The sequence below is a fragment of the Hirundo rustica genome, chromosome 1 (genome assembly GCF_015227805.2).
Source record: "Hirundo rustica isolate bHirRus1 chromosome 1, bHirRus1.pri.v3, whole genome shotgun sequence".
Lineage (NCBI taxonomy): Eukaryota > Metazoa > Chordata > Aves > Passeriformes > Hirundinidae > Hirundo > Hirundo rustica.
The window spans coordinates 38,539,023-38,566,259 of NC_053450.1; the positions used below are offsets into that span (position 1 = coordinate 38,539,023).

Genomic DNA, 27,237 nt, shown 5'->3' on the forward strand with positions numbered 1-27,237 from the left:
CTCCCTGACCACTGTCATTAAAGGTGATCATGGTCCTGCTCCCAAGGACAGCTGCCAACTCCATTCTCCTGGTGAGTGGCTCTGCACACCATTACAGATCAGAGCTATGGGAACCGAGGCCTCCAGCTCGAGGCTGCTTTTGGGAGTCTTTTCCCAGCATTTAACAACTTCCTCACTTTGGACAGGCCTCATCAATGTCAGCAAGCATTTGCCTAGGAGGCTGAGAATCCACATTGGCTTCAACACCACACTTAAAAGAAAAAAGAAAAAAAAAAAATCCTACCATGCATGTGTGTTCATTTGAGAGAACAAGTGTGCTTGTTTGCAAGCACATACGGAGCCAAGAGCCCCAGAGTCAATGGAAATATGCTGCAACTGGCAACGCGCTTCAGGCATGTCTAGAAAGAAAAGCAAGGACCTGGTGGGGAGCAAGGACAGAATGTCCACTTGAGCCAGCACAGGGAGCCTGGGAGGAACAGCCAAGTGGTTATGTGGCCAGCCATGGAGGCATTGTACCTGTGGGGCTGCTGCTATAAATTAAGAAACATGCAGCTATGAAAAGGGATCAACTTTTTGTGTATTTTCAAATTGCTCCATTTCACTGAAGCACTGAATTTGAATATCACCAGAAAGCTTACTCAGTATTCTCATCACAGAGAGATAAAAAATACTAGCCAGATAGAGTTAAAAAAGAAAGTGTGATGAAAGAGAGGTGGATGAATTTAAAACCTAATGAAACTTCTGCCTGCACTGGTAATGGCTTCAGCCTGATCCTACTGCTAACTGGGAAAGTGAGTTTGATTCCTACCAGTCTCTCTTCTGTCCATGGGCACCTGAAACACCACAGCGACACTACAGAGCCTTGTTACTTATTAATTTTATTGTTAATGATAGAGGCTGAGAGCAGCAGTATAGTGTAGTCTCAGGAAGACTTAGATTCCAGTTGCAAAAAACATTATTGCAGCAACCAGGACATAGAAATGGCTTTTTTCTGGCTTAAACTCCAAAGATGAACTTACTGCTTAGGCAACTGAATTCACTGTTGGGTACATCTCTGGTACCTGTAACACCCTGCAGAAATTCAAAAGCAAATAGGTTTTCTTCACCTACTCCCAGAAAATGTGTGAAAAATAGCGAGGGACCCAAGAAATGCTCCTTTATCTCTGTTTCCATCCAGAGGTCTGCTCTAGAGGTGTAATCCTTCCACAGACTGAACTGTGTTTTTCAGGATTTACTCTGGATTTCCATTTTTGCTCTTCCTTATAAAACTACTCAACTTAAGAAATTATTTCAAGAAAAACAAAACCTTATGCATACATTCAAACATAGTTCTATTTAATACAATGCATACAATAATAAACCTTTCTGAAAGGTCTTACTGAGCTCCTCCTAGTATCCCAAAACTACTGCAGACCTGCTGAGTAGAACACAAAATGCACAAAGTTTTGTGTTTTTAAAGATGCATTTTCAGCCAGACACTTCAATTCAGGATTCCTTTGTGGCAGAGACAGAGATTCAAAGCACTTAATTCATTCTAGGCATCACACTCTAATCACTCTTGAGTCCATAATATGTTTGTCAGATAGTAATATTTAAATAACCAATGCACTATCTGCATGATTTAGGGGAACATAACACAGCCTAGAGCAGCAGTAGCAATACAGCTAACATTAACAACAAATAAATCTCCTATAAAATATTCTTTCCTTAATTTAAAGCCAAGGCAGTAGGAGATAAACTATGCAGAAACTTTAGAATACCAGGTCCATATATTCTAAATATGCAGTTTCTTGAAATGTATGAGAAATTTATGAACAGACCCCACTGTGGCAAGTATTTATTTCTAGCACTATTATGAATACAATAGTATTGTACAATAATAGAGTTCATTTTTTCCTCTCATACCTAAAACTGCATTCTAAACACAGACTGAATTATGTCAACTGACAGTAAATAACACATTTCCCTCCTCAGTTCTGTGCTGCCCAGTAGCTCCTACGCATTGGCCACGTTTCAGCCAGTCTTTGTCTAAAAGTATCCACAGGAAGGCATAAAATTACATATTTTAGCAGCATTCAAGTTACAGAAAAAGCAACAAAAAGCCATGTGAAAATGTGGTCCAAATGAAATGAGTGAAATTTCTGTTCTTGACTTTGGTGAGGACAGTGCTTCACCTGAAAAAGTTACAATGAAGCTCATTCTCCTAATTCATCCCTCTGGGACAGCAGATGAAGGGAGGATGATGTACAGTGGATAAATATAATGAAGGCTGACAGCTTTTACTCTTCTTTCCTTGATATTTAAAGGCCTGTGTCAATTTTATTTTCCAGGTGATAAAATATAACTACTGCTACCTCAAGATGCACCATAAACATGACATAAATTCCAGTATAAGAAATCAAGAAGTGGCTGCAACAGGACTCAAAGAGATCACAAAACAAAACCTGCACAGGAACACAGGACACAGATGGAAATTGTCAGGCTCCTCTAACACCTGGGTTCACTTCAGAGCTGCAGGTCCCATTATGAAGATGCTGGTTTTTTTAACAGTCACTGCAAAGCCTAAAAATGAGAGCTTCACTGGGAACGAATGTCTATGTGCTAAGTTATACTAACATGTATGCCTAAAACTGATACAAGTTATTCTGTGGATAACTGTCATTGTAAACCTCACATATATCTGTTACTGAAATTGATAAAAGGTCATCCATATCCAGAATGGCAGCAGTATTTCATTTTTAAACCAATTTTAGATAAAGATGTGTATACTGTGTAGTCTTGTTCTCACATAATATTAACTGTCAAGATAAAGCATGAGGAGATGAAATAGTCTTTCAGATCTACCATGACTCAAAATACTAATGAAAGTGCCTACTTCAACTCTTTTCCTCTGTAAAACATGATACAGTGAACAGTAAGAGCATTATGCATCTGCTCAAGTATACATTTAAACCTTCAAAAGGTCATGAATAATGTGAACTACAGTGACCTAAAACTAAGAGTGGCAGAATTATGTAGGCAAGAGGAATTTCCACCGAGGGGGAAGGTAGTAACTTTGGCAAAGGCAGTCACTGCTGATGTGTCACTTCCAACCAAAAAACCCCACCCCAAACTACAACTAGAATTGTTTGCAATAGCTTGCATAGCTGAGCATAAAGGCTGATATATTTATGCTAATTCTGCTTTGCTCTTACATCAAAGGCTTTTAAGACAAAACTATACAGCAGTGTCACCACTGAGCACTGTTTCTATTTCAATGTGCAGTGAAAATGATGAGGCTTAAAGTGGGACGTTGCTGTAACCAGAAATGCTAACACTGTTAAGTTGAAATAGCTGCTAGAAAATCCAGGGAGGTGTGAACATCTGGAAAGCAGGAACCTAGTAGCTACACTTACATATTACCCTGTAATGTATGCCTAGAGTTCACTGGGAGCTCGACAGAGATGCTTCTTTGAAAGAAAAAACTTTAGAAAGTATTTTGCTTCTTTTTAGTTCTGAAATCCATCACTACTACATCTCCCACCCAGTAGCAGTAATCCACTCTCAGTGATGCTTCTGGGTTAAACACTGCCCTATAGATACCTCACAATGATGAAAACTCTGATTTCTTTCAACAGGCTGCATAAATGCATAAGAAAACTCAGAAATTAAATTCCCCTTACTTCCAACAAGAAAAAAAACCAACACCCACACAAAAAAATCTTATTATTTAGTGCAATACTACAGACTGTTTGTAAAAGCTATAGTGGAAATCAGTTTTGTTTTCTTTGGACCCCTGTGTTCCTTAGACAGCATCGTGTTCTTTGTAATAATTCCAGTCACTTATTTAAACCAATAAAAGAGAAGGGCCTAAAAACTATAATAAGGAATATAATGTTTTACTGCATTTGTAGCCTTATGTAAATATTTCTATTTCAGTGTGCATTTTATGAGAATGATGCTCTAAACACTTCACAAAATTTTAGGAAACATCCTTACTGCTTGTTCATCAGTCACTGTCAATGGTCTCAAGTCCAAACCACTTTTATACTTTCAATTCTACATCTCTCCATAACCATGATGTTTTAAAATTACAGCCGCCTCTTTACAAGGCCACAATTCCCAGTTTATCCTGTGGTCTCCTGAGCCTACACAGTTTTCCTAGTATCTTTTATGCACTTTTTGAGCCGCACAATCCCCTTTTTCAATACAGGATACTGGGCCCTGGGTTCAGTTACATTCCAGAAGTTCATCAAACCCTGATATAGTTCCTGCTGTACCAAGTCCCACCTGCTTGGTCCCTCTTCTCTGGAAAAAGGGAGACTTTTACTTTCTCCTACTTCTCCACTTCTTCACACTGCTTCCCCATTTCACCATTCCAATTTTGCAAGGTACAGTAACTCCTGCTCTGCTCTAATGAAAGGAGCAGTACTATCTGTACTGCACTTTTCCTTTCTTGTCTACTGATAGGAAAAGGTAGTATCTCATCTCCTTGCCCCTGGTAGATGTCCTTCAGGGCCATGCTTGGATTTGGCATCCTGGTTAACCACCTTTTTTTCCTGGTCGTAGCGCTTCCATGTGTGGGGGAGAAAAAAAAACGTTAATTGGGGGTTCACTGCTGCAAAGTGGGAGAAAACAGAGGGAGGCAGAACAACACAATAATTTCAATTATGAAGCTCAGCAAAAATGATTTAAATGGATTACTATTCATTTTAGTGCCCATCTCAAGCCCATGGTAATTCTTAACAAGCCCACTTTTCAGAGCGAGACATATTTTAATCCATCAAAATCTTTTTGGCACTAGGTTTCGTAGAAATCATAGGCACTTGCAAAGAGGGAAATAAAAATTTATCCGCAAAAATGTGGAGATACACCTGCAAAATGCCCTCCTTCTACTATTACCACAGAAACATCACCCACAAGCAGGATTTTCAGACTCCATCGTCCATGTGATCCCCGCAACAACACTGCCAAGTCTGGTCCTCAACAATAGAAGCACAAGTGTCATCAGTAAACAGGCAAGCTGCGAAACAGCTCAGTAACTTTTGCAGCATGCCTCACCAAAAAAATTATAGTTATTAACTCACCTACAGAACATACATCTTCAAAGCAGTATTTTCAAAACGCCAATTCTGAGATGTTTGTCACATTGGGATAAATTAAATATAGTTCCAAATCCTTTAAATGTTTGAAAACTAGCATGAATGTTAAAGCACTATGCTGCCGCATACCAGTGCAGCTATGGATTGGACTTGGCCTTAATTATACTACGGAGTAAGCCCTAAAACATAAATCACTTTGGCTTAGAAGAACTTTTTATCTCGGAAATACTAAGGAATCAAGCCAGAATTAAATGGATAAAGCACAAGTATAGATTTTCAAAAAGAATGTTTATATTAAATGCACAGTGTGCCTACCAACACAGCTTTGTAGTCAAAGACTTAAGGACCCATGACCAGAAGACTTCTGTAGGTTCCTCTCCTTCATAGGTAACTGCTGCATGGCAACATCAAGCTGAGGCTTCAAAACTCATCAGCACTGAAACACACGCCTAAAATGGCATATTCTGTGGGGAAACAGTCTCTGTTCACCATTTAGGTTACAGCACCACTCATAAAATCTTGGGTAGTTCATATTTAAGCTTGGATCTCACTACAAAGCACATGTTCCTCTGCCGGTACTTTCCCCTGAACTAATACCTTCAGAATCACTTCTGAGTTCTTCTGTCTGCCTACAAGGCCTCAGCTATGTCCTGAACAGCAAACCAAGTCAAAACCTGGATACTTTCCCCGTCTCCCATATATGACTTCTATGGAAGAGAACTGTGAAAACTCTGGAATGATCACGAGCATGTAGGACAGAAGACATATTCAGGGAAAGAGGCCCATGGGCATGCCCTGAGTAGCAATGCCACCTGGAACAGGTAAGCATGAGGAAGAACTTCCTTACATGGAGGGTGGCAGCGCACTGGAACAGGCTGCCCAGGAAGGTTGTGGAATCTCCCTCTCTGGAGACATTCAAAACCCACCTGGACACATTCCTGTATCACCTGCTCTAGGTGACCCTGACTTGGCAGGGGGCTTGGATGAGGTGATTTTCCAACCCTAACAATTTTGTGATTCAGTATGTAGAGACAGATCCTTCCCCAGCACTTTCTAAGGCTTTCACTTAAAACCAACAGAAGTATTTGCAAGTTTTCTTTAAATAAAGAGAAAAAAAAAAAAGACCACAAAGGGTACTTGACAAGGAAATTGGATTACTAACCCTGCTCCAGTGCAATGAAATAATTTCTAGCAAGTAGGACATTTCAGTTGAAATAGGAAGACCAACTCGGTTTTTCCTCAGGAGGTCAGAAACTTGCCCCAGTTTGGGGACTGGGGATTTGATTCAATCTCCCATTTCTCAAAAGAGTTCAGCAATCTTTGATTTTAGGTACATAAACACTGCTGCCAGCTTGTTCTTGTGGGAAAGGCAAAATTTACCTGACTGTCACAAAAGGCCCAAGATCCTGAAATACCAGGTTGCCATGTTTAGACTCTTAGTTATTGATGAAAGTTCTCTAAAAGGGTTTACAAAGAGAAATACATTAAAGGAACATAGTATCATAGATATGAACAGATTTTATGTAAGAAATAACCACAAATCCACAATGAAAACAGCTTCAGTTAGACACTCCCTTGCAGTTACTAATCCTGCAAAACTCCAGAAAACTTCAACTACATGAAGACCCAAAATAAACAAATACAGACGAGAAAAGAAAAACAATTTCAACAATTTAAGCAGTGAAAAAACCAGAAGCCATAAAGAGCAATTATAAATGGAAAAAGGCATCATACTTAAAATTTCCTTTAGAGGTGTACATAGTAAAAGAATCTCTTGAAAATGTTTATTTTCAAAATTTCAAAATGAAGCTTAATAGCACCTTTCTGAAGTTTCTTACATGCTGTGAAAATATATTTCAAAGAAATAGTGCCTAAGCATACAGAATATTTCTTATAATACTTGCCAAGATTTTACAAGCAAGAAACCAGTAAGGCATCTAATTAATTAGATTCAAGTATTTTCTTACTTTAACAGCTTGTTACATGGAAGATTCTTTTTAATAAATTCTATACATGAACACAAGCATTTAATCTTTAGAAATAAATATTAAAATATAGCTAACTAATGTCTGCTGCTGATGTTAAAAACATTCAAGGCCACCTTTAATAGGCAATACAGTAGGCACAATTAAAAAATGAGCATGGTAAAACCACTACCATCAGAAAAATGATAATGTTCAGCCAGGGGGTTACAATGAGTGGCCTAATTCTGACAACTGCAGACTTCGAGCTGCTCTTCTGATTTGCTGTGGGGTCTTGTTTGTCAAAACTCTTTGTATTAAACAGCCTTTTCTGTAACTTGAGATATTACTGCAGTAAGGTCAGCATGGCTATTTAAAAATAATGTCTACGACCTAATTGCCCTCAGTTAACCATTTCTGAGCATTGCAACTCTACACTCATGAAATACTGCTTTTTTTTTTTTCTTAAATAAACACACTATAAAAGTTCTGACTATGCAAATACAAATCAAGCCTTTTAAAAACAAAAAAAAAAAAAAAAACCAAACCCCAAACAAACAAACAAAAAAAACCCCAAAACCAAAAAAACAAAAAAACAAAAAAAAAAAAAAAAAAAAACCCAACCAAACCGTACATGATTTACAACAGTGTTCAAGGGCGTAGCAATCTTCAGAGCAACTCCGTGAATGATTTTTTTTATTTTTGAATGGGGCAGCTATGTTTTTCTCTGGATAAGAGGACATTTTCCCATACCACAGGATAGTTCGTTCCCCTTTTCTCCAACCTGATGTCTAAAAGTACATGTTATTAGAAGTCAAGAAAGAAAACCGAAGGTATTATGTCTTGAAGACCTATCTGTATATTACAGAGCTCTTCAAGCAGATGGTTAAATATACCAGTTTTGGCACTGGAACACAATGCAATTTAGGCCTTCATTGTTACAACGATGTTGCAGCTAATGATTACAGCTGTATAACTCAACGCAAGTGCTACACTTGTAAGTGTAACCCCTCAGCCTATACCAGCATTGACTACAGTTGTTGAGGTGTTTGCTGTCAGAATACACTGAGTATATTTTCTTCTTGGTTGCTGTATGGGAAATACGTGCCACAGAGTCCACATGTTAAATCTTCACAAACTGTTCACAACCTATTTAACTGGAAATGAACATCCAGCTAGTTACTTGTCAATAAGTGTACAAATTTTTGTTTAATATGCAAATTTGACACTCAAAGTGGGGCTTTGTGTTACTGTTTAATTTAATGACCCTTCAGTCCATATTCTTGAAAAGCCTCATCAGACTGTCCAGATTCTTTTGAATGGTTTTTGCCGATCTGAGGGGTTTGAAGTTATGATGATGATGCTGGAAATTCTTCCTGACCAGCGATTTTAAGAAAACATAAAATCCTCACCATCTTAGAGAAAACAAAAGCTGTAACAAGTCATGACCATTGCATTTAATTAAAGGGAGAGAGGAAGGCAGTGCAGGGAGAGTGGAGGCATCCCAGCTGCAAAAAACCAAACCAAAGAAACAAAGAAACCCAAAACCTGGAGTTGTGAGTGTGGGGACAGACAAAAGAAAAATGAAAAATTACAAGACACAGAGAGGTAGAAGAGAAATGCTATTAACCAGGCAAAAACCAGAGAGGTGAAGGTGTTAGGAACAGAGAAGGAAGCACTGAACAGCTGGGAAGCAGGAGCAGATTACAGGGACAGAGAATGATTATAGGAAAAAGGAAGAGACAGTTCATGTTCTCTTCCTCATCTCCTCTCTCACAGCACCTACATCCTGCAGAATGAACAGAGCTGCCATAAGGGCATTGTGGCGAAAGGTGAAACTCTCAGTGAAGCTCCCCCTGAAGCAAAGCTCCTGCTAACCCAAACCATTTTTGGGTTGCAGGAGAGAGATACAGCTCTCTCCTGCATACTCTGCCCGGGGCACACTGTCTGCTGAGCTTAGAAGGCTGGGGGCAAAGGAGCTGGCACTGGGTGGTTGGCAGGAGGATATCAAAGAGGGATACCAGGCTCAGAGCATCATGCACTTTCAGGATGAAAACGCATAGTGCAGTTAATCCAGCAACCAGAAATACTGACCAGTCAATTGAATGAGTGCTGAGGTTTGCTGCAGGCTCCTCAGTAAATCCAGTTCTTCTTTTTGGCAGTGCTTCAAATCCTTTTCACATGCTGACTGCATGACCCGATACACAACAGGCTTGTCCCTGGGGAGGCTTGAACTAGGGATGCTCTCCACCCTGTCCTCACAGGTGCCATAGACTATTGCTTAAAAAGACTGCTTAAACTACTCCCCCATCCCTGCCCTCCCTGAGAGTACTGGACTACCCCAAGATTGCTACATATCCATTCTCCTTTAAGATATGTGATACACAGCCACATTAATACATCTCCCCTCTTCCGTAAACAAAAGTAAATCTCCAAACTGGAAGTTAAATACAGGACTGATATTGGCTACCCAATTGTCCTACCTACTGATATGGTAACACAAGAAATTTATCCCAAACCCAGAAAATGGATAGAGGTATGCCAATCTTGTACCTACTGCTTTATCTTCATTAAGAGATGAGTAGCAGCAAAGTTTTTAAGTAGTTGACTGAAACAACTTAACTCTGAATGGCAGGGTTAAAATACCTAAAGCAGACAAATAATGGGATGCAGAAACCAAGGTGCCAAACCTCAAATGAGGAAACATGGAGTCTGTTTTTTCATCTGCTCATGCCTGCTTCATAAAGGTAACCTCTCCTGCCCAGCTGGCCTGCCAGCACACCATCCCCACCACTGCTGGGGAACAGAGTCCCTCCACTGAAGGTGTCCTTCATGTTCCAGCTCATGAGTTCCAGCTCATCACTGATCTGGACTGGTTTCAAGGCATTCTTTAAAAGCTAATGAAAAGGGAGAGCTGGCTGTGTCATTCCAGCCAGGACTGAAGGCTGCTTTCATCATAAATCACAAATCCAATCTTTTCTGTTGACAGAATGAGCAATATATTTCCAACAAAACTACAGACCTACTGGAGCATCTGTATGAACACAAAACATTGAATCCCATTTCTAAGATGGCAGAAATAAATCCCATGCAGCACGACATGAGGAAGGTAAAAACATGAAATATGGCTGTGAAATTAGTGTAGAGTAACTTGTGATCACAAAAATTAACACAGATCTTTGAATGTTCCAGGTGTCAGTCCATGGCACAGATAAAACAGTTTTGCTGCCTTAATTTCATACTATGTTTGAAATGTATCTGGAATTTCAAGTTCCCAGTTCCTCAGCTGACAGAAATGGCTTCTGAGATGATTTTCACATTCTGGGAAGAGATTTTTACCCTTAAATTAGCCATGTGTACTCTCAGACTTAACATTTTGTCTTGAAATAAAACAGCAGCGATAATTGTTAATTTAAGACCCCACACAATGCAAATTTATGTTCTGGAGCCAAATATGCTGATTGGAAACAGATGAACATGAAATGCCTTTTACTGAGCAGAATTAAAACTAAGTATTAGTGAAATGTGTTGCTAATTTGACGCAAGACACATCAGACATTGATTACTGATTTTTTTCTTTGCTACAACGAAATACCAGAAGTGCCCTATTAATCTTCCAAGAATTGTACAACTGTTGTTACAAAGTGCCACATGTTCAGCTCCTGTCCCCTCCTGCCCTCATGGGTTTCAGCTGGCTTACTTGTACTCACCAAGGATGAAGATACTCTTTCCATTATTCCTGACACCTTTTGTTTTGGAGCTTTAGTAACAAAAATAAAGATTTTAAGCTTTAATGCTCATCTTCTACTCAGACCTTGAGATCAAGCCCAGAGTGTTGCGGATGGACTTGTGAGTGAGGACTGGAAAAAAGCACCTAGCTTTCAAAATGGGCAGGAAAGAGGATACAGAGAACTATCAGCCAGCCAGCCTCATCTTCCCCTCTGGAAAGGTGATGGAGAGGCTCATTCTGGAGGCCATCTCTGTCCAAGTGGATGACAAGAAGGTGCTCAGGAGTACCAGTTTATTACCTCACTAGTTATCAGTTTAGTACCTCACTAAAGGTAAGTCATGCCTGACCAACCTGACTGCCTTCTGTGATGAAACAACTACTTGGATGCATGAGGGGAGAGCAGTGGATTTTGCCTACCTTGACTTCAGCAAGGCTTTTGACCCTGTCTCTCACAACATCCTCTTAGGCAAACTCAGGAAGTGTGAGCTGGATGCCTGGACAGTGAGGTGGATTGAGAACAGGCTAAAAAGCAGATCCCAAGGACACAGGGTCTAGTCAGATGCCTGTCACCAGTGGTGTCCCCCAGAGTTCTATACTGGGCCCAGTACTGCTTAACTTGCTCATCAGTGATTTGGATGAGGCAGCAAATGCCTCCTCAGCAAGTTCACTGACAACACCAAGCTGGGAGCAGTGGTTGATTCCTCAGAGGGATCCGTGGACCTGCAGAGGGACCTTGGCAGTTTGGAGAGATGGGCAGAGAAGAATCTTCTGAAGTTTAACAAGGGCAAGTGCAGGGTCCTGCACCTGGGGGGGAACAGCTGCAAGCACCAGCACAGGCTGGGTCTGACCTGCCAGAAAGCAGCTCTGCAGAGAAGGACCTGGGAGTCCTGCTGGACAACATCTGTCCATGAGCCTGCAGTGTGCCCTAATGGCCAAGAACACCAATGGTGTCCTGGGCTGCATTAGGAAGGGCATTGCCAGCAGGCCGAGGGAGGTGATCCTGCCCCTCTCCTCAGCCCTGGCCAGGCTTCGTCCGGAGTGCTGTGTGCAGTTCTGGGCTCCTCAGGACAAGAGAGACATGGGGCTCTTGGACTGGGTCCAGTAGAGGGCAATAAAGATGATTAAGGGATTGGAGCATCTCTCCTATGAGGAAAAGCTGAGGGAGTTGGGCCTGTTCAGCCCTGAGAAGTGATAACAGAGAGGGGACCTCATCAATGTCTATCAGTGTCTGAAGGGAGGGTGCCAGGAGGATGGATCCAGGCACTTCTCAGAGGTGCTAAGCAATAGAACAAGAGGCAACAGGCAGAATCTGATCTACAGAAAGTTCCACCTGAATATGAGGAAGAACTTCTTTACCAGCAGGACTCTTATACAAGCACTGGAACAGATTGGCCAGAAAGGTTGTAGAGTCTCCCTCACTGGAGATATTTAAGAACTGTCTGGACAAAATTCTGTGCCATGTACTTTTGGATGACACTGCTTAAGCAGGGAGGTCAGACCAGATGACCCACTATGGTCCCTTCCAACCTCACCCATTCTCTGATTCTGTGTGACTCAGTACTTGGAAAGTAGTAGTAATAACCAAGTAAGAAACAGAAAGGTCTGAAGTACTGAGGCTACCCGTGCCTGTCTGCACTGAAGGTCTCTGTTGCAAAAAGCTAATGCAATCTACTGAATGAAAAAACTGTGACCAAAATACAGGCTGGGAATAAAGGATGGTAAAATGCCTGGAACTATTGGAATACTTCCAAAAAGGAGTCAGGTAAGTAACAGAAATAAATAGAAAGCTCTGGAGGACTAAGGCAAGAAGTGTTCACTTGTGCTGGAGGTCTCCATTGTAAAAAGCTAAAACAAATTTACTGAATGGAGCGACTGTAACCAAAGTACAGGTTGGGAATAAAGGGTGAGAAAACCCTTGGAACTACTGGAGTACTTCCAAAAAGGATTCTGCAACATTAACACATACATGGCTGCGTGACTGAGGCCAACAAGAGAAGAAAAAGCCTCAATCTTTCTGATATGGTATTCAACTATGTACTCACAAAATGAATCTGCCAACCCAATCGACATGTAAAGGTGGGGGAACAGAAACTCATTATCACAACATATTTTCTGAGACAGCAGAGGAGAACATAGTAAAATCATTCTGGAATTGCTCTCCTTTTATCAACCCCTGGGAAAGAAATTTGCATTTTAATTCAAAAAGGTACCTGTAAAAGCAGAATGCCAAACTCTTGTCCACAATCTGAACAGGGGAATGTAGTGCTCCAGAGGATTCTGAAAAAAGAAGACAAGAAAAGAATATATGAAAAAGGCATTAAAAAACCCCAAAACGCATCATAGCAGTAACACTGCAGGTGCATGCACGTCAGTGTTGAAGGTCATGGAAACAGGACACCAATGCCAGTCCATGCCAAGAGAAGGGAGGGGAAGAAGTGCAAGGCAGCCACAACAGCAATCGGGACTATTTCACATGAAAGGTGAGATAAACGATGACATCAGCATGGCTGAAGCCTATGAGCTGTGGAATAATAACAACTAATTAAAAGGTTATTAGGGAAGTCTCAGAACACAAGCTTGCCATGACGCAGTATCTGATGTGCGAGATGAAATGAATCTGTGCTGGGGATCAATGAATAAACGCAAACCGGGCCAAAATGTCAAAATGTAATTTTTAATTCACTGATGAAGGACAACAAAAAAAAATATGCTTTTTAAGTTCTTGTTATAGATAAACAATCCCTTTTCTTGTGTTTTTGTCTACTTCCAAATAAAGAAGAGAGAAAATACTGCAAAGAAAAAACCCCAACTCTGTTTCTATGATAAAAAATTTGTAGGGCATGGAATCAATGTCAGCTACTTTACAAGTAACAGGGGGAAAAATATCAATATGTAAATGTTAGTGCTATTTCAGGGCAGCTGCCAATTGATTCTGACATAAAAATATGGAATGTACAGTGATGATCAGTTTTCTCACACTCAAATTTAAGGTCAAAGAACAAAATATTTGTGTGCCTAAAAACCCTCCACACCTCCCTTGCTGGGAGGAATGACAGGATAAGTTCCAAGGTAACAACAAAAAGGAAGAAAAATCTAGTCTTTAATTTTTATACATCTATATCTAAAAATTTTGCCTTTTTTTTTCTTAGTCTCTTTCCCTTTTCTAAAACATTTATTTTAGAAAATTACTTTTTTAAACCATGGCAATATTGTATTTAAAAAACACTACTCCTGTCTAGTCAATCAATACATCTTTAATTTTATATGAAATACTTTCTCCTTTTTCTCTCCAAAATTATTAGCTTCTTTTTGGAGTTTTAAACCAGTTCTTCAAGTCCATGCAGAAAAGAAAAAAAAAAAAAAATCCAAACCTTTGTATTTTGTGTCACCCAACACAATTATGATTGCAAATATCTTCACAATAAATTGGCTGACAGAAAAGCACATAATTTAAAAAAATTAAGATGATATTCCTGTAATTAAGCATTTGTGTACGAAATAGATAAGGGAAAAATAAGTCAGTGTATTTCTTTGGGAGGAAAACACCTCTGCTATGGGATGCAGCTTTCTACACATCTTTTTATGTGGAAAAAAGGGAGTGATGGAGGAAGGGGAGAAGCACTTTTCTTCTCAGCTGTGAGGCTGGTAGAAGGGCAGAAATGCCAAGCTGAGGAAGACCCTCTATCACAATGGCTTTTAAAAGAGCTCCAGAACACAGTTACCACATAAGTGCACGCACAGAAGCATTTTCTTCGTCCAGTACCAATAAATATATACTTTTACTTTCTAAATGATACACATAGACATTCACATACACGTGGTTTATTCTAACAGTAATAACTCAAACAGACACATTTATGATATGAATGTCAGTGTGAACTATATAGTAGAATATGTTGTTGTTCAGTGACCACCAGTGTACACTATGTAAAGAATATATAGCCTATTTTATCTTCTAAGTGTTAGAAAGAGGTCACAGTAACAAAAAATGGAAGTATTAGTACTAGAGTAGTTCTTGTACAGTGAGTTGCCATAATCCTCTGGTGCCACAATACACATCTCAAGGATTTCCCAAGAGGGTATCCATTAAACTGTGAAACCACCAGGAAAGCAGATAGCACATGGGATTCACTGAGCTTGGCTCTGGACCCAGGACAGAAAAGACTGAAGAAGATATACACACAAAACTCAAAGAGATAAATGCTCTGTGGAGCTTTTAGTGCATGACTGGTTTCATCATTCCTACTATAAAACAACCCCCCAAATATTTAGTATCTGTAACAGCAGTGTGCACTGACAAAAATGTCAAGGGATAAAGCTTAAAGAGCAGCGTGGAGGCAGACCAAGTTCTGAACTAAGTTACAGACTGTGTAAGTTCTTCAACGTCACACACTTGCGACTACACGTCTCACGCATGGGACCGTGAAGCAGCAGTGTGGACAACCCTCTGAGAGGACTCATGTCTCTGCCAGTGGGACAGCAAATCCTCAGACAGGCAGCACTGGTGGATGCAGGATGGACAGCCCAAGGCAGAATCATGTACTAATTGCCCTGTTTAAGCAGATGAACTGTTCTGCTAATAGATGTCCAGTAGCGCTTTATCAGTCCAAGATGGTGCCCTTCAGCAACACATTTCAGACAAATCTCTTAATCAGCACAACACCTTTAGCACAGCTGAGAAGGGCCAGATATACCACAGTGAGTATTTTTAAACATTAACACAGAACTGCAAGAAAAAGTAGAAAAAAATGAAGAATATAGCATAAATTTCAGTAGAATTTATGAGCAAGGACTTATCAGGACAGCTAAAAGCACCAGATCCTCCTTTCCCAATTTAATACACTGTTTAGCATAAGAGGCGTCGCATGAATATTTTTCATGTTCTAATTACTCATGCGAGTGCAATTCCTATGTTTTGCAAGCACCATAGCATATCCCTGCCACCAAATTTTGGTTACTCCAGCTACCTCCCTGTATGGCCAAGTTCCAATGCAGGAGAACCCAGAAAGGCCACTGACAAGTTATATGCACTTGCTTTTCTCTGTGAAAATATGAAAGGAAGATGATAAATAGACAAGAAATAAATAGACTCTGCCTGTCCCACTCCTTCTGTGGAATTTGCAGTAGAATACAAGGCCAGCCCTGCATTGGAAGAACCAACCTACTTGTGATAAACCAATACCAAATGCTTGGTCTCCAAGAAGGCAACTTATGTCTGACAACTGCTATAGTTGATTCTTAGGTGCTTTTTAATTCTTTCTTGGATTTTTTCCTGGATCTGGAAGCCCAGGATTTCATTTCTCCTACAGTTGCATGACTCAGATGAAAATACAGCAGGATATGTTGCTGTACAGCTTTACACTGGATGTACAGTAGAGTTTGAAAATGTTTGTTTCCATTGAGAGCTCAATGCTTCTTCCTAGTGATGGACAGGCCTGCTTCCTGCAGGCAGGCACAGTAGGAGACAGCTGCCATGGTGTGCACCAACAGCTGCGCACAGTCACCATTCCACCCCTTTCTCATTGACACTCTTTCTCAGATATATATATGTATATATTTTTTTTTTTTTTCCTTTAAGTAACTTAACAAGGCCTATGCAAGCATATTTGTATCATAGAATCAGAAAAGGGTCTGGGTTCCAAGAGACCTTAAAGGTCATTTGGGTCCAACATCCCCACCATGGCCAGGGACACCCATCCAGTCTGGATGATTGGAAAGGAAAGGAAAGATTGATCTCTGCAATACTTTCTCTTGGAACATTAGGTGCCCCCAAGGCACTTCTCTTAAAAATCAATAATAGATATGCTGATGTAGTGCCAAATACACAGTAGCTGAGATATGTGCCAAGAACTGATTGGTCACTGGCCCCTACTAGACAGGTGCAAATAGCCTCAACATGAATATTTGAAGCAACTGTCCTTATCTTTTCAGTTCTCTTTGGGGGGAAAAAAAAAAAAAAAAAAAAAAAATCAAAAGCATACTCTAAGCCATCTGAGATTCAAAATAACATAAGGACAGCTAATATCAGACTTCTCAAAATCACAAAAAATTAATGACACTGAGTGATACACATAAAGCTGGCTTCCCTTCTGAGCTTCAGCTAAGATTTAATCTCCTCTGTAAGAGCAGAAAATGCCTCACACCTAGATAGGGAGCACCCAAACCAAGATAAGAAATTCTGGACTAGACTCAGACTGTAAAAAAATATTAACTTCTTTAATTATATGGGTGTGAGCTACCAAATTCTCCTCTGAACTGACACTTCTCTGTAGTTTTTTTCTCTATAAAATCCCACACTCATTCAAATTTCTCTCCAAAACTCTGTCTGGATCGGCTAGAAAAACAGTCCACAATGGCTGGGCAGCTGGCATACTGCAATGGCTCATTATCCTAATTTTAACAGGAAATCTCTTATCTGCTAGTGAAATCAAGGTCAAATGGAAAATTTTAACAACCAGTATGGGGAGATCTGTACATCTTAAAGTTAAGTTTTTAACTAGATAAATTCTAAACATCTTTACTATTTTTTAGAAATGTATTTTTTTAACCATTTGGTAAGCAAAAGGATACGCAGATCATTCAGGAAGGAGCAATGCTCCTTTTCAAAACTGATTGACTGACTTGGGGACAGCCACATGCAGGCTGGGTACTGGCAGGACAGAAACTCTCCTGCCATTTGTGGTGCCAGGACACTCCAGTAATACAATACATTTAGAAGACTCATTAAATGATATCTTCATAACGGAGGTTGAGACCTCTAGAACTAAGAGTCATCGAAACGTGAACGTAACATACAAAACTCCACAAAACTCCACCTTGTTCCACCAGTGATTCCTTTAGCTGGTCCCTTGCCAGTTCAATATTCTTACAATTAAAAGCACCCATGATATGAGAAAAGCAAATCTCAGAGTCCTGCCACTGGCATTACATATTCAAAATTTTAAAATATCAAAGGAAGGAATGACCAAAGCTATTGCTACGTAAGCAAGAACCCAGTGAGGATTTTAAAATGGAGAAAGAGGCCAGCCTAACATCTGGATTTCTTATTTGAGATACATCTGAAGAATGGAAGAGACATCTGTCCCTGGATAGTATCAGCAGAGGGACACATCTCATAACAAATTCTCAAAGGCATTGTCAAGGATGTATCTTCTTTAGCATCTCTTAACTGAAAAGCATGGTGTGCCCTGTGCCTGGGGTAAGCATGCAGGCAACTGTAGTGAGGATTCAGGGAGTGTAGCTAATTTTTCCCACTTTTACTTGCTGGAAATCAGGGAGTTTGCTTCCTCAGCCTGGCTCGTCTTTAGACAACCACAACATGAGAATTGCCAAAGCTTATCTAAGTTTAATCTCAGAGATATGAATCTTAACGAAGAATAATTACAGCAGAGACTGTTTTGCCTTACTGATGGAAACTGAAAGAAAAATTGAGTGAAATTATTATAAAACAATTTTCAGATAGGCAACATCATGCCAACTAAATGCATCTTCTGAAACACTAAAATATTTATATCCAAATATACTTTCTGTAGCTGCTCTGCTTTTTGCCATCATGCAGGTTCAGCGAAGTCTCGTCCTTGAACATTAAAATCATAGAAATACCACAACAGGAAAAGTGAAAACCACACATGAAACTTTATTTGAACTACTTGGACGACAACAGATCTTAACTAGGAGACCACACACTGACATGTGCAGACACACAGAGAGGAGGAATGCTCTGTACCCAAGCTGGCCAACCTGTAAAAGAGTGCAGAGGGAACTCGAAGCTGCTGCCCATGGTCTGCTGAGGAGCACACAATGCATTAATACAGCAGGAGGTGGGAACCACAAGTAGCACAACATAGGAAAGCTTACTTCTGACATGTTTCCCATGAGTGAAAAAAAAATTATGTCAAAATACCTCCTAAAAATCTTGCTTTGCAAGAATATTAATCTCTTAAACCACTCCTTGAAAAAAAATACCATAATAGAGGGGATAAATGAAACAAAACAAACCCCAAACAATCAAAGCAGTGACACAGCCACAAAAGAGAAATGGAAATCTTTAAGAGAATGGAATTCAATTCATCACTGACCTTTGCCTGAATGAAACATTGAGAAATTTTGCTGGCCTTGGTCGCTGCCAGCAAAAGGTGATTTAAAAAGTGTGATGGCTTATATGAAATACTCATATTTGGATTTGTCAGTGATCTTGCTCAGAAAGTGTACCTGCTGTTTCCCATAATGGAATCTTCTATTTCTTCACTTGCATAATGTTTTCTTGTGTTAATCTTAAAGATGGTTGATGATCTTAAAGGTCTTTTCCAACCAAGTTCATTCTGTGATCCTGTGTATTGTTGGCTATTTTTTTTTTATGAGTCTCACATAATTATAATTCACAAATGTTGCAGGTAGCTTCTCATTCTGAGAGTTAACTGACCACATTTTTTAAGAAATATTATTTTATTCAGTATTGCCTAATCTACCAAAAAAGAAAACAAATTTTTGAAATAAATAGCTGAAGTTGGAGAGGTGTAACTGGAGCACATTAGAAGCTTGCTATCTTTCCCAACAGCTAGTCCACATTATAGATATAAACACATTTTTATAAACAGACATACTTTTTTCATATTTTTCACTAAAAAAAAAGAAAGATGAATTCAGGTAATGAAAAAGCTAGGCTTTTATTTTTCATGGAAATGCTTCATTAAGCCTAAATTCAGAGATTCTGTGCATACTTTCAAGATGTACTTAGCATCCAGAAGTCAAACTGTTACCATGAAATAGGTGCTTGGTGTCTGTGGAGACCAAATTTAGCAAATCAAATTGGAGCGTACAAAGTTGAAGTACTGCCTTTTGAAATATTAGACTGTGCTGTTTTGCTACATGAAGAAGGCACCATGCAAGTGAAAGAAATATAGTCCATTCCTCCTCATATCCCTGGCCCATCACCCTTGGCAGCAGATCATACACATCTATTATTAACACCTCTTGCTGAAGACGAGGAGATGAAAACAGGACTTAGCTGCCTATGTGCTGGAAGTACCAAAAGGGGATTCTTGCTTCCTGTCTACAAAAGAATCCCTTTGATTTTTATGCAGTTACCTAATTAAATTTCACTGTGCATATTAAGTTTTCGGATGTCTAGCTATTTTATGCTCAGCCCCAAATCAAAAGAGCACACATTCATAAATGACCCTTTCAGTAAAAGAAACCCAAAAACTAGACCATGTTTGTTGTACATAAAGATATCCCCCACTCTAGTAGTTTCTTCAGGTCAGCCAAGGAGAAGAGATCATGCATGTAACTTCTAACTAGGTCACAAACTCTACCTTTCTAATATTTTATTCATGTACCTTGTAAAGCGATGCACATTATTTCAAGTTCCAAGAGGAGCATCATGCTATGAGCAACAGCTCTTCATTAGTGCTTCAATATTGTGTTGGGATTACTTTATTTTAGGGATGGAGAGACAGATCCAATTTCTTCAGTCAGTGAGAAATAACAACACGAAATCAAGTTGTCAATCTCTTGACATACTATTTGCTTCAACTTATGCTCAATAGTTCTTTGATGAGTTGGTGGATTACTCTAGAGGAATTCTCAAATATACTTGTAAGAAGAAAATGCATTGTCCAAAGTCTAAATTAGCCATGCAGAATTAATACATATATTAGACAATATTTAATGGTCATAATGGTTTTAGAATAACTGTGTGTGAATTTTCAGCTGGGAGATAGTGGATATCTTAAAAAATTACATGAGAATTCATCAAGTGCCACAGCTCTCTGCTCATTCACCTGGGTGTTTAAGCATGCCTGATCCTGCTTCTTAGGATCTTTACCATCTGATGTGTACTTTCAGGCCAGTATTTATTACACCTGATTCACTAAGATTCAGAAATTCTATCTTGAAATTTTCTTTTTTCTCCCCTAGCTAGAAAATGTTGGATATCTACACCACACTCAGTGCTGCTGAGAAAGACAAGGGCCTTTGCAGAGGTTAAAAGCAGGCTCTGGGCACTGAGCCAGCCTCCAAATGTTCTCTGCCCTGCTAAACTGTGTTCGGATTTGTTGTGAGAGCATACAGTATCTGGATAGAAACTCCTGAAATACCAGGGGCAACCTAACATAAAAGAAATAGGGAAGCAGCAGAAGAAACTATTTAAGAGCTATTTTTCCACTTCATTTGCCAACAGAATATGACTTACACAAAGATACTGAACCTGGTGTGGCATATGCCTTTTTGGGTTGGATGTTTGCATTTGACTGTAGAACATTTAATTTCACACTGGACAACACAGTTGTGTTAAGTTCTTCAAGCAAAAAAGTCAGGATTGAGTCTTGCTGCATGGGTATAGTTGTAAAAATGAACATCATGAGATGAAAACAACTGAGTAAGAATTAACTGGTGCTTTTTTCCTTTTCTAATATCATACATAGATTTTGGTGTGACATCATACTCCATGCAAGCACTTGAAAATGCTACTACTTTGGAGATAACAGCCAAAAAGGTTGAAAAAGGAAAGAAATTAACATCAGCTGACACGAAAAGGGTGTCAGGGTAGTCTCAGGGTATTCATGGGATGCAGCACAGAAATGAGTTTTTCCTGTAGGGAAAACAGGCTGCCAAGGGCCAGAGCCATGTTGATCCACTAGAGCCAGTTGAGGAGCTGGAGCATAGGAGGAGAAGGTTAGGCCACTGTGTTTGCTCAGGCATGAAAAGAGAGGGCTACAGGGTGACCTACCCACTATCTGCTACTGCCTGCTGGGAGGGGACACAGACTGTCTTCAAAGGTGCCCAGGGAGGAAGGGGAGCATCGACCAGAGCTGCAACTTGGGATATTACAGCCTTATATGGGGGAGAAAACTTTTTATTTCCAGTGAAGAGAAACACTGAAACAGAAGTCTAGAGAGTCTGCTGGACTTTTATCCTTGGAGATGCTCAAAAGTGTCCTGTGTATGGCCCTTCGCAACCAGATCAGCAGGATGGATTGGATGACCTCTTCATGTCCCTTCCAACATATATGACACTCTGATTTCATCTTGTCATCTCTATTTCAGTGGTGCCAAAAAAGAAGTGTTTCTTTGTCTCACCCTCTCTTCAGCAGCAGATGATCAAGACATGGAAGACAGAGTAATAAATAAGTACATGTTTAAATTCATCACCATCTATATCCACCTCTTTCTATTTCTCCATGCTGGAAAGAGTGGAATATTTGCTTCTCAGTATGCATTGGGCATTTCCTCTGCTCTTTTGCTTTTTGCATCTCTTGGTGATTTATTTGCCAACAGTGCACAAAACAGGATGACTTGAGAAAATAAAATAAAACATGAGGAAGAGAACAAAAACCACGTAGAGAAAGAAAAGCACCACCTCCTCCTTTTTAGCAGCAGGCACCTGTAATTTATTCAGCAAGGCAGCAAGACAGGCAGTGCTGTGCAGGACTGCTTTGTGTACAGCATTAAGGAATCAGTTCAGGAAAGGGGACAAGAAGGATAAAAAGCTGCTAATGCCTATGTTTAACTGTCAGTAGAGGCTAAACACAGGGCTGTGCCACTCTGTGCAAGCCTGGCTGTCATGCTGAAAATATGCCCCAAATTCCCTGTATTGGTGATATGCAGGGACACACATGATATACTGGGACAAAATCAAGTGATAGGTATAACAAATGCTGCTATTTAGAAAGTAATCAAAGGAGATCTTCTGATGTCCTTTTGATATGTATTAGGCATGGAAATTGCTAAAAGTACTCCATAAAGTTCTGTGGTACATATCACATGGCCTGAACTAACCAGTTCAATAATGACATGATCTGCTCCTTGCAGCTCACAGAAGATCACATTGAGGCAGAACCATGCAATGATTTTGTTAAAAGAAAATAGAAGATATGTGAGCAATATTATGTTTGGCTGTTTGACTCTCCCCAGTGTTTCTGCCCACAGTACAAGCCAGAACATACCAATATTTGCAGTGATACAACCCAGTACCAGTACTCCTGGCTGACACTGAGCAACAGTGATCACTGAATTAATTTTTTCTGTTTAGTGAAAATAAATAATAGGTACATTATTAGAGACTGACAAAGGACAAACAAACTAAAGCAAGTCAACAAACCTACACAAAACCTGGGTAATTAAACTCCTGTTTTTCTCAGCAAGGATGCCTGGAATCTCAACACTGCAAAACATGTGACACTTCCCCCATTCATTTTTCCTTAAATCAGCTCTTTTTCTTCACTATCCCCACCAAACGCAAACTACATTTTGAAAAGATCCATTTTAAGAGATAAGCCCAACCCTCCGGTACTTTGTCACATGGCTGGCTCCCAGGGAATGCTGCTTGGAGTCATTAAAGAAGCAAGTACTTGGTGCATTCTCATCTTAAAGAATGTTCAGTGCAAGACTCAGAGCCTGGATTCACAGCTATCTGCTAGTTACTAAAGCAGAGAAGCAAACTTTGTGCTCACTACTAGTGAACCTCCAAATGGCTTTGCACTGCAAATGCTGTCCACACTGGATGTAAGCCCTGATACTACAAATGTGGTTTATGGTTGGTGAGGTTTCCAGCCAGTGTCTCTGCACTGCCAACAGTCTCTTCTTCAGTTCTTTTTGTCATCTTATTGTCTACGCTATCATTATCCAATCTGACTATTACACCAGCATTCCAGGAACCTGCTGCAAGGAGTACTTATGAGGGTGGAAATGTTTTACTTTAAGTATTTCCTATGAAAAAATAAATGCATACAGTTCCCACCTCCGCATCTTTGTTTTCAGGATCCAAGCATTATTAGCAAGTCTTTTGATAAGGAAACTATTATTTTTTTTTTTTACACAATAAGAGGCGATGCTAAGGATTAATAATATATATGTAGTGCTTAATTTCATAATGAACAACTTATTTGCACTTACAATCTATACCCTCAGCTACAAAGACAGCACAGCTGCCCTCCACTAGTCACCACAATCAGGTGACTGATTGTAGGTTTCATCCTACAATCCCTCCACCAAAGCTTATGGTAAAGAAATGCACAACCAATGTAAACTGCATCACTTCTGAATCACTGCTTTGAGTTATGGGAATGCCACAACAGCCACAATGTATTTACTGCAAAACACTACACCTATCCCAAATTCTCCTCCAGCAAACTGCATACCTGGTGGGACCAAGCACCAGAGCAGTGATAGGTGAGGGGCAGCCAAAGAAGCGCCTGCCCTTTCAGCTGGCCAAGATGCTGGTGGATAGAGCTCACCTGTTGGATGAAAGCAGCTTAGAGTAGGAACATCCAGGGAAGGGGCTGTGTTACAATAGCTCTCAGCACAGCCAACCACTGCAGTGCTCACTTTGCAGAGGTGCTCACTGCTGTGACAAACTCTGGAGCACATCCCGGGAAGCAGGAGCAGAGAGGGGCAGGACACCCTGGCCCAGCCCAGCGGAAGCAGAGGGCACTGTTTGCACTGCAGGCCAGCTCCTGTTCCCCTGTCTGACAATGGCAAATCTCTTTGTCCCTTGGCAGTTCTGGGAACAGAATATTGTCTTGTGAAATTCCAACCCTGTTTTAATGCTACCATTATTAGCATTGTCTTCAGACAATCAAATGTTCTGCTGCAGTTGCTGTGGGCTCTCAGCAGTGAATACACACTGAGTCACCCCACATTAACTTAAATAGCACAACTGTGTGAACACATGTTCTTCAGTTAAATCTACACACACTCAAAAGTAAAAATAAGCAGATCTCCAAGGAAGAACTCGCTTTCTACACAATGCAGAAGAACCCTTGCTGTGTGCTTCCACAACCTCAACAAACATGTATCAAAAAGCTTAGTATGACTACTCCTATTTTCTGATCTGGTAGTAGATGAGTATACAGAACCACCCCCAAAGTGTTATGTAATTAAAAAATGTGTGTGCCTAAACCTGGCTTTATCTATCCCAGGACCTCCATAATACAAGCAGAGGTGGTACCCACAAGCAGCCACTGTGCGCCACAATGCCAACACAGAGCAGCTTCTGTCCCTTCTTTCCCTTCAAATCAGAATAGCACCTCTCAAGAAGAGTAATTGCTCAGATGCTTTCCCACTATCTGTAATAACACAGCTCTCCTGTTATTTTCAACCCCATTCAGTGGAGGAGATACCCAGAAGATTTCAAGGTAGAGCACAGTCTACAGCCCAGACATTTGCTCTTATCACAGGACTTGCTGTGCTGCCAATTCACCATGCACTGCTGATACCAAAGCAAACAACTGATCTGTGTTCAGACATGTCTGTGCTTCTGTCCCTTAACTAAAGCGTCACTAGGAATAGAAACTGCACAAAGTTAGAGATTCTGTACTTTGAAATGAAACTACAAGAGGCACAGAGGGTTAGAATAAGCACACTATTTTTTTTGTTTTACACCTCTGAAACCATCCAGCACAGTCCTCCTCACACTAAAGCTGCACAGCTGCCTGCAGGCACATTATTTTACACTTCCTAAAACAAAACCTCCTACGTCTAACAGCTCTAACACTCCAGCTAGGTATCATCATTTTTAAAGGATTTTGCTATCATGTGGGCTCAAAATATTGGGCACGTGAACAATTGTCCTGCCTGATAGAGCATGACTTCAGCATGATATGAATTAAAAGGATGTAAATTGAGGCAAATAAAGTATTCATTACCACCAAAGATACACTTTCTTTCCTAGAGAAAGGGAATTAAGGTATCTGATGTGCTTACCCGAAGGTCCTGTCCTTGCCTTACCTCCTGCAAGAACTTCTCCTTCTTCCTGTCCAGTAATTCCTCATGAACAAGAACCAGGGAAAGGAAGTCCCCAGCTGTCTGGCAGTTTTAAGTCCAAGTTAGAAAACACAAGTGAAAAACAGAGTACACAAAAGTGTTCAAGGGTAGATCTAGCTATAGGAAAAATAATACTAATAAAAAGCTGGTTTTTGTTTTGTTTTGTTTTACCACAGAGTATATGTGAGGGTAAAAATATATAACTCCCCAAAATTTTCAGTCTCTCCTTTTCTACCTCGAAGCAACAATGTCTAATGTAAAGAAAAGCTATTTTCTTGCCTAACTGTGAGGAAAGCTGTGGACCATAGCTTCTGACATATGCAGAATGAAGGCAATACTTAAAAATCTGAAGAAACAAATTTTTTTTACCCTCATATTTGAAGCCTTAATTTCTGCATCTGCCTGTACAGAACAATGAACAACATTAAATAAACAGCCAGCAGTCTTAAATTTCCTTCAAGCCCATGTTGGAGCTGTCTGGGAGGAGCTGGCAGCTGGCCACCTTGCCAGGGACCAAGGTGACAGGACAGTACACTATCTTTTGGAGCTGCTTTTATCCTATGCTGATTTCCCCTTTTATCCCTGGCAGATCTCTTGTGCACCTGGGCAATGCAAGCCTGGCTACCTCTGCCAGCCCAAAAGAGCACAGCCAGCCCAGGGCTCCCTCCCAGGGGCTGAATGACAGACAAAACAACAGTGTGCCCTTGTCCAAAGCACGCACTGTGTGCTGCAGGTTTTGTGACTGCTGGGGCTCCCTTGGGTCCCCATGGTACAGTTTATGTGGCCAACAGAGTCAATAGCTGCCCCAGTGCTCCGTACTTCACCCAACAGCAACAAAATGCAACGTGCCCTGTGCATGGAAACCAGCTGGAACAGCAATGTCAGAGATACTTGGGACATCACAACCTGGTGAAGAAGGGTAGCACGCTACTGGTCACCTAACACTGATGAAAGCTTATCATGCTCACTGAGGAAACTACTGACTTCAAGCCCATGGACGCAGGGGAAGGAGTAAGGACGAGAGAAATTTGTAGATGTTTGCTTCCAGATTGCTCCTGGCCTGAAATTTATGCTCTTTCATGGATTTCCTCCCCCACGTGAGGCCACTGAAAGCCATCCAGGTGATGGCCGGGCTGGTGTCACCCTTGCACATGTGACGGTCCTCTCCTTCCAGATTAGACAGGGGAGCCAGAAACAACAACTCCAGCGCTGAATACAACTAGCATAAATTACAAAGTAGCATGAGGATTGAGGGAAATGTTAACATAATATTCCTGAGCTCAAGTTTTCACTGTTGGCACATCACCATGGCAAAGGGAAGGGAGCGAGGTTTCTGGGGCAGGTTGTTCTGGCAGCCCTGCACTGCCTTGCACCAAGATTGCCTAAAGAGCAAAGTGCAGCACCTTTAGGGCTAACTCCTCCTGTGGGCCACTGCTGCTTATGTGGAATCGAGATGGGCGTTTTTAATCATGCTTCCTAACTGCTGGCGTTTTCATAGTAGCTGCCAAGCAGGTGAATCCCTCAAACAATACCATGCAAAAACTACATACACCTTCAAAATTTCAGGTCAGACAATTTCCTCTCCTGCTTAGCATCCCAGAGATTTCAAACAGGAAGAGATGTGAGGTGCACAGGGGTAGTCTTCCAGAAAATCTGACTTTCTGGGGCTTACAGCTTATCCTCTGTAGCTCCTGGAAGGGTTA

General features: G+C 40.5%; 1 protein-coding gene across 9 annotated transcripts in view; it reads right to left on the bottom strand.

The window, feature by feature from the left end:
- Positions 1 to 27,237, bottom strand: part of FAM110B (family with sequence similarity 110 member B) — a 112,625-nt gene that overhangs the window by 5,512 nt on the left and 79,876 nt on the right. For 7 of the 9 annotated variants that reach the window (XM_040076530.1, XM_058422618.1, XM_040076537.2 and 4 more), the window contains one exon: positions 12,983 to 13,049. The gene's annotated coding sequence lies outside the window, so the exon portion shown is untranslated. Of the gene's footprint in view, positions 1 to 9,136; positions 9,256 to 12,982; positions 13,050 to 25,498; positions 25,519 to 27,237 lie in introns of those variants that run through there. The other 2 variants (XM_040076578.1, XM_040076585.1) reach the window with 2 other exon arrangements.